General features: G+C 45.1%; 1 protein-coding gene across 2 annotated transcripts in view; it reads left to right on the top strand.

Moving 5' to 3' along the window:
- Positions 1-856: 856 nt before the first annotated feature.
- The window catches only part of GPR162 (G protein-coupled receptor 162), a 99,953-nt gene continuing 86,533 nt past the window's right edge, over positions 857-14,276 (top strand). Inside the window, exon 1 of one of the 2 annotated variants that reach the window (XM_069243051.1) lies at positions 857-1,198. The gene's annotated coding sequence lies outside the window, so the exon portion shown is untranslated. Of the gene's footprint in view, positions 1,199-1,290; positions 1,433-14,276 lie in introns of those variants that run through there. The other variant, XM_069243052.1, reaches the window with a different exon arrangement.

The following is a 14,276-nucleotide window of genomic DNA, read 5'->3' on the forward strand; positions in this document are numbered from 1 at the left end:
CTCTCTCTCCCTCTCTCCCTTTCTCTCTCTCCCTTTCTATGTCTCTCCCCTGTCTCTCTCTTTCTTTCTCTCCTTCTCTCTCTCTCTTTCTTTCTCTCCCTCTCTCTATCTCCCCCTTTCTCTCTCTCTCTCTCTCCCTGTTTTTCTCTCCCTCTCTCTCTCCCTCTCTATCTCTCACCCTCTTTTCTCTCTCTTTATCTCCCTCCCTCTCTATCTCTCTCACTATATCTCTCGCTCTCTCTTTCTATCTCTTTCTCTCTCTGTTCCTCCTTCCTCTTTCACTCTCGCTCTGTCTCTCTCTCTTTCTCTCTCTCTCCCTCTCTCTTTCTCTCTCTCTCTCTCTCTCTCTCTTTCTCTCTCTCTCTCTCTCTCTCTTTCTCTCTGTCTCAAGTCTGCGTGTTCTGTAACCTTCTGAAACACCTGCCACTCTCCGCCAGTTATCCGCTCCATTGTCTCCCGTGCTGAGGGTCTCTCTATGTCCTCAACGAACACTCTACTGTTAATAATATTTTATGTTTGACTTCGACCTGGGTGTCACATTCGCCTTTTGTACAGCACTCTAAACTCTGAAGGTGAAGTATTAATTAAATAAATAAATGAAGAAATCATGTCACTCCTCTTCTCTCTGGCATCAGGTCAACTCTCCCTCCCTTTTGACACTGGTCTCTCCCCTCTCTCATGACAACGACCACTCCTATTCCCTCTGTGGCACTACCCCCTCCTTCCCAGGCACTGGGTCCAACAGCCCCCATGACACTGGTCACACCTTCCTCTACGACACTGGCCCCACCCCTTCCTGTGATACCAGCCTCTCCCCTCCCTCATCTCTGACGCTGGTCCTCGCCCTCCCCCCTCTCCTCTGACATTGACACATCCTTTCACTCCTTCGTGATGCTGGTTCCTCTTTAGTTTCCTCTCCTTTCCACCCTCTATGACAATTGCCCTCCCCCCCCCCCCCCCCCCCGTGACAGTTGTATCTCCCCCCCCCCCCGTGACAGTTGTATCTCTCCCTCCTCTCTGACACTGGTCCCTCCTCCCTCTCTGACACTGGTCCCTCCTCCCTCTCTGACACTGGTCTCTCCGCCCTCTCTGACACTGGTCCCTCCGCCCTCTCTGAAGCGCTGGTTCCACGCCCCCGGCTCTGGGATGTTACACCGGAGGGATGGTCCTGAAGATGCCCAGGTAGCAGGATGCTGAGGTGAGGACGAGGATGTTGCGAGGGGGCATGCTGAGGTGAGGGAGGGCGCTGCCAGGGCAGGATTCTGAGGTGAGGTGGGAGGGGAGGATGTGTCGAGGCTCAGGGTACTGAGGGAGGGGGGTGCTGTCAGAGGGAGGATGCAGTCAGGGGGAGGATTCAGAGAGGAGGATGGCGATGATGCTGAGGTGAGGAGAAGGATGCTGAGGTGGTCGCCATGGCAGCTGTAACCAGGAGGTAAGCCCGAGCCGCCGTCTCCCAATCTCTTCACCTCTCCTCTCTCCGTTTATCCCCGCTTTTCGGTCTCGATTATAGCGTGCTTTGATGCTGTGCCCCCTAACCTCCTGCCCCCCCTCCCCTACACGGGTACTCAACGCTTTACCCCCACACCATCTCCCCTGCACCGACGATGCGCCGTGCCCCGGCGAGGCCTTCCTCTCCCTGGGGGAAGAGATGAGGGGGGAGGGTAGGACCGGGGCTCCGTGGGGTCTGATGAATCCCTGGGCGCACAGTGCCTCCGGCTCGGGGTTGGCGGGTTACCCTCTGCACCCACTAACCTCAGCGCGTGCTCTGCCCGCACGCTGGCTGGGTTGGATTGTTTCCAGCGCCGGCCCCTCTTGTTTCAGTCATCCTTTCATCTGTTCCTTTATCTCTCCTTCTCGCTCTCTCAGTCTTTCTCTTTCAATCCCAATCCTTCCCCATTATCTCTCTCCTTCTTTCGGCGTCTCACGCCCCTTTTTCACTCCCTCTGCTTTTCTCTCTTTTTTGCTCTCTCCTCTGTTTGTTTTCCATTTCTTTAACACTCTTGTCCTGCATTGGCACCGCTCTCTCCTCTATCTGTCCCTCTTTCTCGCCTTGTTCATTTGCCCCGCTCTCTGCCCCTCTCTCCTTTCTTATGTATGTGTTCCTTTCTCTGTTCTCTCTTCCCCTCTTTCTCTTTTTCGCTGTCTCTTGCTGTAGGTTCCCCTTCTCCTTTCCTGCATCCTTCTTCTCCCCGGGTCTCCCTCTCTCTTTTGTGAATCTCTCTTTCCTACTCTCCCCTGTATCCCTCCCTCTCTTTGTATCCACTTCTCACACAGACACCCCTCTATCTTCATGTAAACACCCCTCTATCTTCATGTAAACCCCCCTCTTCCTTCATTTCCTTCTCTTCCGGTATCTCCCTTCTCTCGCCCCCCCCCCGCATGTTACTTGTACCCCCATTCTGTCTCTTCTCATCCCTTTCTTGTTGAACCTCCCTCTCTCTGCACCTCTCACTTTGTAGAGCCCCCATTTTATCTTTATCACTCTCTTTCCCACTCTTCCACTCCTGTGTCTTTCATCCTTTCTCTTCTTCTGTCCTCCCTCCTCTCCACTACTTGTATTGGTCACTGCACTCTCTTCCCGTCTGTCCCTCTCTAGCCCCGCACCTGGACTTGCCAGTCTCATTCTCCACTAGTTCGTTCCCTGCATTTCTCTGTCTATCGCGTTCTCTCCCTCCATCTGTCCCTCTCCCTTCCCGTGTACCCCTCTCTCTCTTCCTCTCCTTGTATCTGTCCCTCTGACCCTCTCCTTGAATCTCTCTCTTTCTCTCTCACCCACCTTGTACCGCTCCCCGTATCCCTCTCTCTCTTGCTGTATCTGTTCCTCTCCTTGTATCTGTTCTCTTCTCCTCCTTGTATGTGTCCACCTCCATGTATCTCGCTCTCTTCCTCTCCATGTATCTCCCTCTCTTCCACTCCATGTATCTCCCTCTCTTCCTTTCCTTCTATCTGTGTCCTTCCTCCTCCTGCTGCATCTGTCTCTCCCTTCCTCTCCTTATATCTGTCCCTCTATCCCTTTCCTCTCCTTGTATCTGTCTCTCCCTTCCTCTCCCTGTATCTCTCCCTCTGCCTGTCCTTGTATCTCTCTCCCTTCCTCTCCCTGTATCTCTCCCTCTCCCTGTTCTTTTATCTGTCTCTCGCTTCCTCTCCCTGTATCTCTTCCTGTTCTTTTATCTGTCTGTCCCTTCCTCTCCCTGTATCTCTCCCTCTTCCTGTCCTTGTATCTGTCCCTCCCTTCCTCTCCCTGTATCTCTCCCTCTTCCTGTTCTTGTATCTGTCTCTCCCTTCCTCTCCCTGCATCTCTCCCTGTCCTTGTATCTGTCTCTCTCTTTCTTCTTCTACTTTGGTCTGTCCCTCTTCCTTTCCTTGTATCTGCCTCTCTCTTCGTCTTCTTGTATCCCCTTCTCTTTCTCTCCTTAAATCTCCTCTCCTTATATCTGTCTCTTTCATCCTCTCCCTGTATCTCTACCTCTCTCTTTCCGTGTATCTGTCTCTTTCTCTCCTTGTACCTCTCCCGATATCCCTCTCTCTTGTATCTGTTCTTTTCTCCTCCTTCTATCTGTCCTCCTCCATGTATCTGCCCCTCTTCCTCCCCTTGTATTGGTGTCCTTCTTCCTCTTGCTGTATCTATCTCTCTTCCTCTCCTTGAATCTGCCCTCGTCCTCTCCTTGTAGCTCTCTCTTCCTCTCCTTTTATCTGCCCCCTTCCTCTCCTTGTATCTCTCTCTTCCTCTCCTTGTATCTGCCCTCTTCCTCCCCTTGTATTGGTGTCCTTCTTCCTCTTGCTGTATCTATCTCTCTTACTCTCATTGAATCTGCCCTCGTCCTCTCCTTGTATCTCTCTCTTCCTCTCCTTGTATCTGCCCTCTTCCTCTCCTTGTATCTCTCTCTTTTCTTCTTCTTGAATCTGTTTCTCTCACTCTCACTCTCTTCCTCTCCCTGTTCCTCTCCTTGTATCTATTTCCCCTCCTTGTATCTGTCCAACTCCATGTACCTTCCTCTCTTCCTCTCCTATCTGTGTCCTTCTTCCTCTTCCTGTATCTATTTTTCTCTTCCTCCCCTTATATCCATCCCTCTCCCTGTATCTGTCTCTCTATCCCTCTTCCTCTTCTTGTATCTGTCTCTCTATCCCTCTTTTTCTTCTTGTATGTGTCTCTCTCTTCCTCTCCACGTATCTCCCTCTCTTCCTCTCCTTCTGTCTGTGTCCTTTTTCCTCCTGCTGTATCTGTCTCTAACTTCCTCTCTTTGTATCTGTCCCTCTCCCAGGTATCTGTCCCTCTATGTCTCTTCCTCTCCTTGTATCTGTCTCTCCCTTCCTCTTCTTGTACCTGTCTCTCTCTTCCTCTCCCTGTATCTCTCCCTCTTCCCCCCCTTGTATCCGTTTCTCTCTTTCTTGTTCTACTTGGGTCTGTCTCTCTTCTTCTCCATGTAGCTGTCTCTCTCTCTCTGTCCCGTCCTCTCCTGTATCTGTCCCTCTTCCTCCCCTTGTATCTGTCCCTCTTCATTTCCTTGTATCTGTGTCCTTCTTCCTCTTGCTGTACTGTCTCTCTCTTTCTCTCCTTGTGTCGGTTCATCTCCCTCTACCTGTATTTGTCTCTCTTCCTCTCCTTCGTTCTGCCTCTTTCCATCTCTTCCTCTCCTTGTATTCCTCTTTCTTTTCTTCTCCTTGAATCTGTCTCTCTCGCCCTCTCTTCCTCTCCCTGTATCTGTCCCCCTCCTTGTATCTCTTCTCCCCCCTCCTTGTATCTGTCCACTTCCATATATCTTTACCCCTTTCCTCTCCTTCTATCTGTGTCCATCTTCCTCTCCCTGTATTAGTCTCTCTTTCTCTTCCTCTCCTTGTATCTATCTCTCTTCCTCTCCTTGAATCTGACGTATTCCTTTCCTTCTATCGCTCTCTCTTTTCTTCTCCTTGAATCTGTCTCTCTCTCTCTTCCTCTCCCTGTATCTGTACATCTTCCTCTCCTTGTGCATTGTCCTCGTCCTTCCTTGTATTCGTCTCTCTCTTTCGTCCTTTACTTGTATTTGTCTCTCTCATCCTCTCCTTGTTTTCGTGTCATCCTCTCCCTGTATCTGTCTCTCTATCTCTCTTACTTTCTTTGTATCTGTCTCTCTTTCTTCCTCTACTTGTATCTGTCTCTCTTATCCTCTCTTTCTATTTGTCTCCCTCTTCCTCTCCCAGTATCTCTTGTATCTCTCCCTCTTCCTTTCCCTGTATCAGTCTCTCTTCTTCTCTTCGTATCACTGTCACTCTTTCTTTATTCCTGTACATCTCTCTTGTCCTGTCTGTCACTCTCTTCCTCTCCTAGTATCTGCCCCTCTTCCTCTTCATGTATATAGTTCTCTTTCTTTCTCCCTGTCTTTGCATCTCTCTTTCCCTGTATCTGTACTTGTCTCTCTCTTTCTCTTCCTGCCCCCCTTGCATCTCTCCCTCTTCCTCTCCCTGTATCAGTCTCTCTCCTTCTCTTCGTGTCACTGTCACTCTCTCTTTATTCCTGTACATCTCTCTTGTCCTGTCACTCTCTTCCTTTCCCTTCCTGTATATAGTATTTTAATTCCATCCCTCGTTCTCTTAGCCTTCATCTTTTCCTTCCTCCTCCCTTCCTTTCTAGCTGTGCTTTATGTTTTTGTCCCTTTTTGCCTTTTTTGCACCTGTCTCTATTCTTGCAATATGCCTTCCTCTCTCTCATTCTCTCTATCTGTCTCCCGGCAACTCTCTCTCTCTGGTACTTCATCTGCCTCTCTCTTCCTTCTATCCACCTCTCTCCTGCATCTGTCCGGCTGTCTAGTCTGTCTGTCCTGCTGTCCCCTCGTCTTCTCTTTCTATGTCACTGTTCTCTTCCCTCCGTATTTCCTCCCACCCTACGCTTTCTTATTTCCTGCACCTGTCACTCCTGCTCCTCTCTGGGTATGTGCCCCCTTTCATTTTCTCTTTCAGAATTTTGTTTTACTTTATATTTTTATCAGCTCATCTCTCTCCCTCTCCCTGTGACTGCAATCCCCTCTCTTTCTTTGTGCCTGAGTTTCCCTCTTTCTCTCTTCTTGTATACCTTTCTCAGACTTTTTTAACCCCTCCTTTATTTTCTTGTACCTGTGCTTCTCTCTTCTGTTATCTCTCTCTCTCTCCTTGTTCCTCACTGCTTTTTGTATCTTCTCCTTTCCTTTCTTGTACCTCTGCATCTCTCTTCTTTTAACCCCTCCGCTTACTTTGTTTCTCTCTCTCTCTCTCTCCTGTTCAGAGTCTTTCTCTCTATAAGTATTTGCCCCCCTCCTTTCCTACAGCTGTTCTCATCTCGCTCTTCCCCTGTCTCCAGTTCTCACTTTATTTTCCTATCCACGATCCGTCTTTATTTCTGTTTTACTGTCTTTTTATTACTCTATCTCCCGCTCTTTCTTCATCTCTCACTAGCTCTCTTCTTGTCTCCCCCTCTCTTGCATATGTTCTACCTGCTCTTCCTGCGATAACATCTCTCTCTTGTTTTCACACATTCTCGCGCCCTCTGCCCTCTCTTTCTCCCCCGAGGCGCCCTCTTTTGCCCAGACCTGCCCGTCTCTTGCTCTCTCTGAGTTAGCATCTCTCTCTGTCTAGTGCTTCCACACTCTCGCTCTCTCTTTTGCCCAGACCTGCCCGTCTCTTGCTCTCTCTGAGTTAGCATCTCTCTCTGTCTAGTGCTTCCACACTCTCGCTCTCTCTTTTGCCCAGACCTGCCCGTCTCTTGCTCTCTCTGAGTTAGCATCTCTCTCTGTCTAGTGCTCCCACACTCTCGCTCTCTCTTTTCCTTCTTGCCCAGACCTGCCCGTCTCCCACTGTCTCTTCCTGGGCTAACCAGTGCTTAATTTGAGCTGGTGGCTGCCGGTGGGGGACAGGCACTCATTTCTCCTCATCCGACAATTCTGGAGTGAAAAACAAACCAAAACAAAAAGACTGAGGAAAAGAAATACAAAAACCCGTCACCAAGGGAGAAAGCAGAAACCTTTTAAGAGTGAAACAAGGGGCAGGGAGTGCCTGGCAGTGAAATAAAGAGGCCCGAGGTATTTACGCTCTGACCTTTTATAGTGACAGCCATGGGTATTGTGAGTTCACAAGAGTTACCAGAGCTTTACTCCTCCGGGGGCATGCAATAGTGCATGTGAGAACTTGTGAAGGTCTCACACACAGTCCTAGAATAGAAAAGAGAAACTTTTCACTAAATATTCCATGAGGCTTAATTATTATTCTAACTCCAGTCCTGGAGTATTTTGGGGAATGTTATAAATTCAAGCAACTTTAGGAAGGGTTGAAGAGTAGTAATATTAAATTGCTGAAAGTGGTGCCCTGAGACTCAGTTCAAGGCAAAAAACTAGGAATGCATTTTCAGTTGCCTTGTCCAGCCTAGAATAAAGGGCCAGATGTACATCTGCTCAGGTTTTCGATTACCAAATAGAGAATTGTTTTGCGATTCGCTATTTGGTAATCGAAATCACCAATGTATGAAAGTGTTCTTTACACTTTCTGCAATTCCCATGGGTCACAAATAGACATACCTCATTAATATTCATGAGGTAGGGCTCGCTTTGCGACTCATTGGGAATCACAAGAATCACTTGGACGGTGGCCTGCTGGGATCAGCAGGCCACCATGTATTTGATTGTTTTTCAAGAAAGCTATTTTTTTTAAATGCAGCTCAGGATGCGTTATAAAAAAGTTTTCTTTTCATTTTTTAAGCATAGGCAATAGTCTTAAAATGCTTTTACAAACATTCACAGAGGAGAAGGGGTCCGTGGGGTTCCTTGGGGACCCATTCCCATTTGCAAATGGGTTACCACCAATTTGAAATTAGTGGTAAACTGCAAATGTAATCCTTGTGAGTATTGCTTCAATTAGAGTTTCTCCATTTTTGGTTGTAGTGATCTTGTTCAGCGTACTGAGTGCCAGAACTACTTACTTAATATAACTTCTGAAATATCTCCAAATAAATCCCGTACCACCTTAGGCAGGATTTATACCCTTTTCCATTTACTAAACCCATATAATAAAGCTTTGTAAAGTAGTGCATTTCCATGTATTGTCGATGTTAATATAATTCCAAATCATGACCATCATACGCTCAACGCGTTTCAGGATTACTTTTATCCTTCTTTAGGGAGTTCATAACATAAGCCTGCGGACTGATTACATTAAATATTACACAACATCAACTCAACATCAAATATTATATAACTTTTCATTACACTGAAACAAATTGGGGAATGCTTAAAAGATTGTCTTCATTAGAATAAATTGAATTTGAATGTTGATGTTTTATTACAGTGTGCGACACTGTTACATTGGGAGTTCGGCCTGGGATTTCAAGGTCTGCCTGTTCCAAGAGCTCCAGTCACTAGCATCTACTCTATCTGTGATTTCCTGTGTTAGGGAGTTTTCACTTTCAGCAGATGTTCTGTTCAGGTGAGGTTGCTCTGTGGCCTGTGCTCGATCTGTGATTGCCTGTGTTTGGGATTTGGCACCGTGAGCAGATAGTGTATTCAGTTACTGTGTAGCCAGTATATGATCTGTGGTTGTCTGTGGTTGGGATTCTTCACTTTCAGCAGATGTTATGTTCAGGTGAGGTTACTGTGTGGTCTCTGCTCGATCTGTGATTGCCTGTGTTCTTTACTTTCAGCTGATATTCTTCTCAGGTGAAGTTACTGTGTAGCCAGTATATGACCTGTGATTGCCTCTGTTTGGGATGCTTCACTTTCAGCAGATGTTCCACTCAGGTGAGATTACTGTGTGGTCTGTGCTCGATCTGTGATTGACTGTGTTTGGCATTTGCCACCCTGAGCAGATATTGTATTCAGGTGAAGTTTCTGTGTAGCCTGTGTTTGATCTGTGATTGCCTGTGTTCGAGATTATTCACTTTCAGCAGATGTTATGTTCAGGTGAGGTTACTGTGTGGTCTGTGCTAGATCTGTGATTGCCTGTGTTCTTCACTTTCAGCAGATATTCCTCTCAGGTGAGGTTACTGTGTGGCCTGTGCTCGGTCTGTGATTGCCTGTGTTTGGCATTTATCACCCTGAGCAGATATTGTATTCAGGTGAAGTTACTGTGTAGCCTGTGTTTGATCTGTGATTGCCTGTGTTCGAGATTATTCACTTTCAGCAGATGTTATGTTCAGGTGAGGTTACTGTGTGGTCTGTGCTAGATCTGTGATTGCCTGTGTTCTTCACTTTCAGCAGATATTCCTCTCAGGTGAGGTTACCGTGTGGCCTGTGCTCGGTCTGTGATTGCCTGTGGTTGGGATTTTTCACTTTCAGATGATATTCTGCTTATTTGAAGATACTGTGTGGTCTGTGCTCGATCAGTGATTGCCTGTGTTTGGAAGTTTTCACTTTCAGCTGATCTTCTTCTCAGGTGAGGTTACCGTGTGGCCTGTGCTCGGTCTGTGCTTGGGATTTGTCACTCTGAGCAGATATTGCATCCAGGTGAAGTTACTATGCAGCCAGGACACGGTCTGTGATACCTGTGCTCGGAGCAGCAATCTCTGTGGCGCCCCCCAATGACCTCCACAGGTTTCCACACTACCACCCTCCAAAATCGCTCCGTAGCCCCTTACACACATCTATTTCATTGTATGTGTTTTATAGCGCTTCCCATACCAGTGTAGAATGTGAGACCAATTCACATCGCACACACATTATAGCGAGACAATGAATCATACATGAATAAATTAGTGTATACATATTGTTATATAAACAACATGGGCAGCAATCTGTGGGAGCCACATGTGCTTACCGGGAGGCAGTAGATTTTAAGAGTACTTGGTCTTGAGAAGCACAAACGTACGATTTAAACATAACAGAGAGGTTGGGTTAGCTTTATTAAAAATAATTTATTTCTACACAAACAAACCTTTTTTGGCAACATTAGAATAATTAAAGACGTGGAAAAAATGTCATTTTAACCTATTCCTTGCAGTTTGCTTGCGGCGCTTTGATGATAGATCATAGCTCACTGTGCAAGATTAGGATTGTAATTTATGAACTGTAAGTAACAAAAGGATATCTGTTTCAAAATTAGTAACTCACTAAGCCATCTACATAAAACACTTGCAAGGTACATGGTACTAGTTTTATGTAACAGACATATGAACCCTCTGCGCTACTTTATGAGAAGCCAAAACTGCCACTCGACAAAACTCAATCTCTTTCCAGCAGGAGCATTAACCACCAGAGTTATCTTGACATTTTTATTGTGGCTTGAAAGCTTCTGGACAAACAAGAAACTCTGCAGCAGCTGCTTTTAAACCCATAAGATATTTCTAAACACAGCACTGCACTGGTGCTCAGGGCTGTGCAGACATTGTGCCTAGTTGTAGTTCCTGTCTAGCCGTTTGTAACATTTCATTTTGTTTTGCACCTGTAGATGGATATTCTGTGAGTTGGATTTTTTTGGTCAATCCTTTTCACTTACCAATGTGTGCTCTGATGTTTAGGGATGATCTAGTTTCTCTGAAGTGCGTGCCTGTTTCTGGCGAATGGGACTTTAGTTTTTCCTGTGATATATATCTGTTTCTGATAGCTTGAGATCTTGTTTCTCTCAGTTGCTTATCTGTTTCTGGCTGATAGAGCTCTGGTTTCCCTGAGATGCGTGTCTGTTTCGCAAAGATGGTGCTTTAGTTTCTCTGAGATGTTTATTTCAGGTAAATGGAGCTCTAGTTTCTCTTTGATGTTTGTATCTGACAGATGGAGCTCTAGTTTCTCTGAGATGTTTATTTCTAGTAGATGGAGCAATAATATCTCTGAGATGTTCTAGTTTCTCTGAGATGGAGTTTTAGATTCTTTGACATGTGTGTTTCTCGCAGATGGAGCTCTAGTTTCCATGAGATGTTTGTTTCTGGCAGATGGAGCTCTAGTTTCTATGAGATGTTTAGTTTTAGTAGATGGAGCACTAGTTTCTCTGAGATGTTCTAGTTTCTCTGAGATGTTTGTTCCCGACAGATGGTGCTCTAGTTTCTCTGAGATGTTCATTTCTAGTAGATGGAGCGTTAGTTTCTCTTACATGCTTGTTTCCAGTAGATGGAGCTCTTGTTTCCCTGAGATGTTTGTTTCTGGCAGATGGAGCTCTAGTTTTTCTGAAATGTTTGTTTTTGGCAGATGGAGCTCTAGTTTCTATGAGATGTTTGTTTCTGACAGATGGATCTCCAGTTTCTGTGAGATGTTTGTTTCTGACTAATGGAGCTCTAGTATCCCTGAGATGTTTATTTCTAGTAGGTAGAACTCTAGATTTTCCTGAGATGTTTGTTTCTGGCAGGTAAAACATTAGTTTCTCTGAGATGTTTGTTTCTGGTAGACGGGGCTCTAGTTTCTCAGAGTTGTTTGTATGTTTCTGGCACATGTATCTCTAGTTTCTCTGAGATGTTTGTCTGTATCCGGCACATGTACCTCTAGTTTCTCTGAGAGGTTTTTTTCTAGTAGATAGAGCTCTAGTTTATCTTCTCTTAGATGTTTGTCTATTTCTGGCACATGTACCTCTAGTTTCTCCGAGATGTTTGTTTCTGACAAAGGGAGCTCTAGTTTCTCTGAGATGTTTATTTCTAGTAGACGGAGCTCTAGTTTCTCCGAGATGTTTGTTTCTGACAAATGGAGCTCTAGTTTCTCTGAGATGTTTGTTTCTGACAAATGGAGCTCTAGTTTCTCTGAGGTGTTTATTTCTAGTGGATGGAGCTCTAGAGTTTCTGATATGTTCTAGTTTCTCTGAGATGTTTGTTTCTGACAGATGAAGCTCTAGTTTTCCCGAGAGGATCTAGTTTCTCTGAGATATTTGTTTGTGACAGATGGAGCTCTGGTTTCCCTGAGATGGTTGTTTCTGGCAGATGGAGCATTAGTTTCTACGAGATGTTTGTCTGTTTCTGGCACATGTACCTCTAGTTTCTCTGAGAAGTTTGTTTATAGCCGACGGAGCTCTTCACTGGCTGCTATGGGATGCTTTGCTGAATTTGTAAGACTTTCAACGGAAGATATTGTTGTTGTTCTTGTTGTTGCTCTCTGTAGGATGCACCTGAAATTTAGCTGTTTTAATAATGTTGAACAACAACTAAAGTTACTCCATGAAGGATCAAACTTTGTGTTTTGTGGTCTGATAAAGCATGGCCTTTTCCTGGAGGCGTTTTCTAGACTAAGTAATTTTTCCCAAGCTTTTGAAAGTTTTTGCTAAGTGTATTGGGTTCTGTTAATTTTAATCTGACTTTAGCAGATATTTGTTTTGGTTTATTCCTGCAGAATAGTGATCATGACTTCTGTTTTCACAATCCATATGTGATAAACATTTTGGGGACAGAAGGCCGGGGTATCTGCATAGAGCAGACTCTACTCTTTGTATTATCTAGTAGGACCCCAAGGGTTCTCATGCTTTCAGGGTGACTGCCTATTTATGATGATTACAGTCTGGCTGAGTCAGCAATCCTGCCTTACCATAATTCCCCTCTGGTGGAGTCTGTCTTCGTACCACTGTTTTCCATCTGAGTGTGCATCCTTTTGATTTTGTTGTGCTTATTTCCCTCTGCTGCCCTTTCAGGGAGTTGTAGGTGTAGCCCTTTGTTCCCATTTGAGTCAGTAGAGTGATAGAGATCATTTAATCACACACATATGTCATTTTACTTATAGATGTGGTTGGTGGTCATGTGAAGAGCAAGGACTTACTACTGAATTTTGTAGAGGATCTCTGTCTTTGAAGCATGCAAGATTGTTTTGTTATGATAGGACATGACATTTTCCACATCCTCTGTAGTTTCTGGGGTCTAGGTCATACCTGTTTTTACGTAACACAGTGATACTTTGGGGCTTTACCACCGCACAATGCCAGATTACATAGTTCAATAATTATTGCTGTTTACAGTTTGGGGCTGCAGTAGTTTACCATCCAATGAATAGTACATCTGTTCCATGTGCTTTGACTGGTTTTGTGCTTCGCAGCTTCTGTTGGGGCAGGTGCTTGGATTTAAAGTTGTGCGTTTCCCAATTTATGTGGGCTAGACTGTCTGTTCATACAGGGCTGGACCCAATGCTGGTTTTTAGGTATCCATGGTTTTACATATCCATGAAGGATGTGTTCAAACCCTGGCTAAGCATCTGTTTGTTGGGTATCTCATCCACCCCTGATTTAAATACCCAAGTTTCACTCTCGGGAATGAAGGCTGATGGTTTGGCACTTGTGTAATCTCAGGGTCTTTCGCATGTTTTGCGGGACATTGAGACTAATTTCTAATACTGGTACTGACCCTCAAGTCTCTGTTTTTTACGACTGTAGCCAGTTCTCTCTTTTTCCCTTCTATGTCTGTTCTTGCCTATCTCTTCTTTCTCAATCTCTCTCTCTCTTTATCTCATTGTTTCTTTCCCTCTCCCAATTAATCTACAGGTGATTTATTGCATTACATTTTTATAAAATATTGACTTATTACTTGACAAATAAACAATAGACATAAACTGTAGACGTCTCCCTGAAGGGTGCAGGGTATTGTGAGCTGTTATGCAGAGCCCTCTCTGAATGAGGACACACCGACTTCAGAAGCACACTGCCACTGAGCCACAAACCAATATAAACACCACTTCTTTTAAATTCTTGACTTTGCTTATCACTGCTTTCCTGGTGTCACAAGGTAACATAAGTGATAGCTCTTTGCATGATGCTCCTAAGATAACATATTTCTCTTGTTAAGACTTTTTCATCTCAGAGAAATTCAGATAATATGATTCTTTGATCACTGGGTGTCTTAGAATTGCTTCTCAGTTTCAAGGTGTCAGGAAGGGGCCGGACCAGCAGAAGTACTAGTCAAAGGTTATCAATCTCTGTCTGGACTTTCCCCAGACTAGTAAACCAAGTCATGAGCAGGGCCACTGGAATTATGCAGCATGGAAAGGCCACACTATGCATGCGGTTATGTAGATTATGCAGCAAGAAAATGCAAATTATGCTGCATAGTGCTGCACATTTTGTGATAGTGTTACTTCATTATTTTGCTATTTTACACTTGTAATACTGTCTGGGGATTGAGTTTAACACCCAAATAAAGCAATTAGGTACAGAAAGATAAAAGTGAACCTTTACAAAGGGCCTTACACCGTGCGGCAACATGTGTTATTGTGTTTTTAGTAACTTTTGAACCATTTGAGCTAGAATTTTTTGGGGCTAAAATCTGCAGATCATGCAGCAGATGATGCAGTGCTAAATTTGTGCTTGTTTCCGGTGCGGGCTCTGGCACTTATTTTTGAGGGCCGGCACTTATTTTTAAGCCACAAGCATTTACTGCGAGCAAAAGACAC

This window comes from Pleurodeles waltl, chromosome 7, assembly GCF_031143425.1.
Source record: "Pleurodeles waltl isolate 20211129_DDA chromosome 7, aPleWal1.hap1.20221129, whole genome shotgun sequence".
NCBI classification, from domain to species: Eukaryota; Metazoa; Chordata; class Amphibia; order Caudata; family Salamandridae; genus Pleurodeles; species Pleurodeles waltl.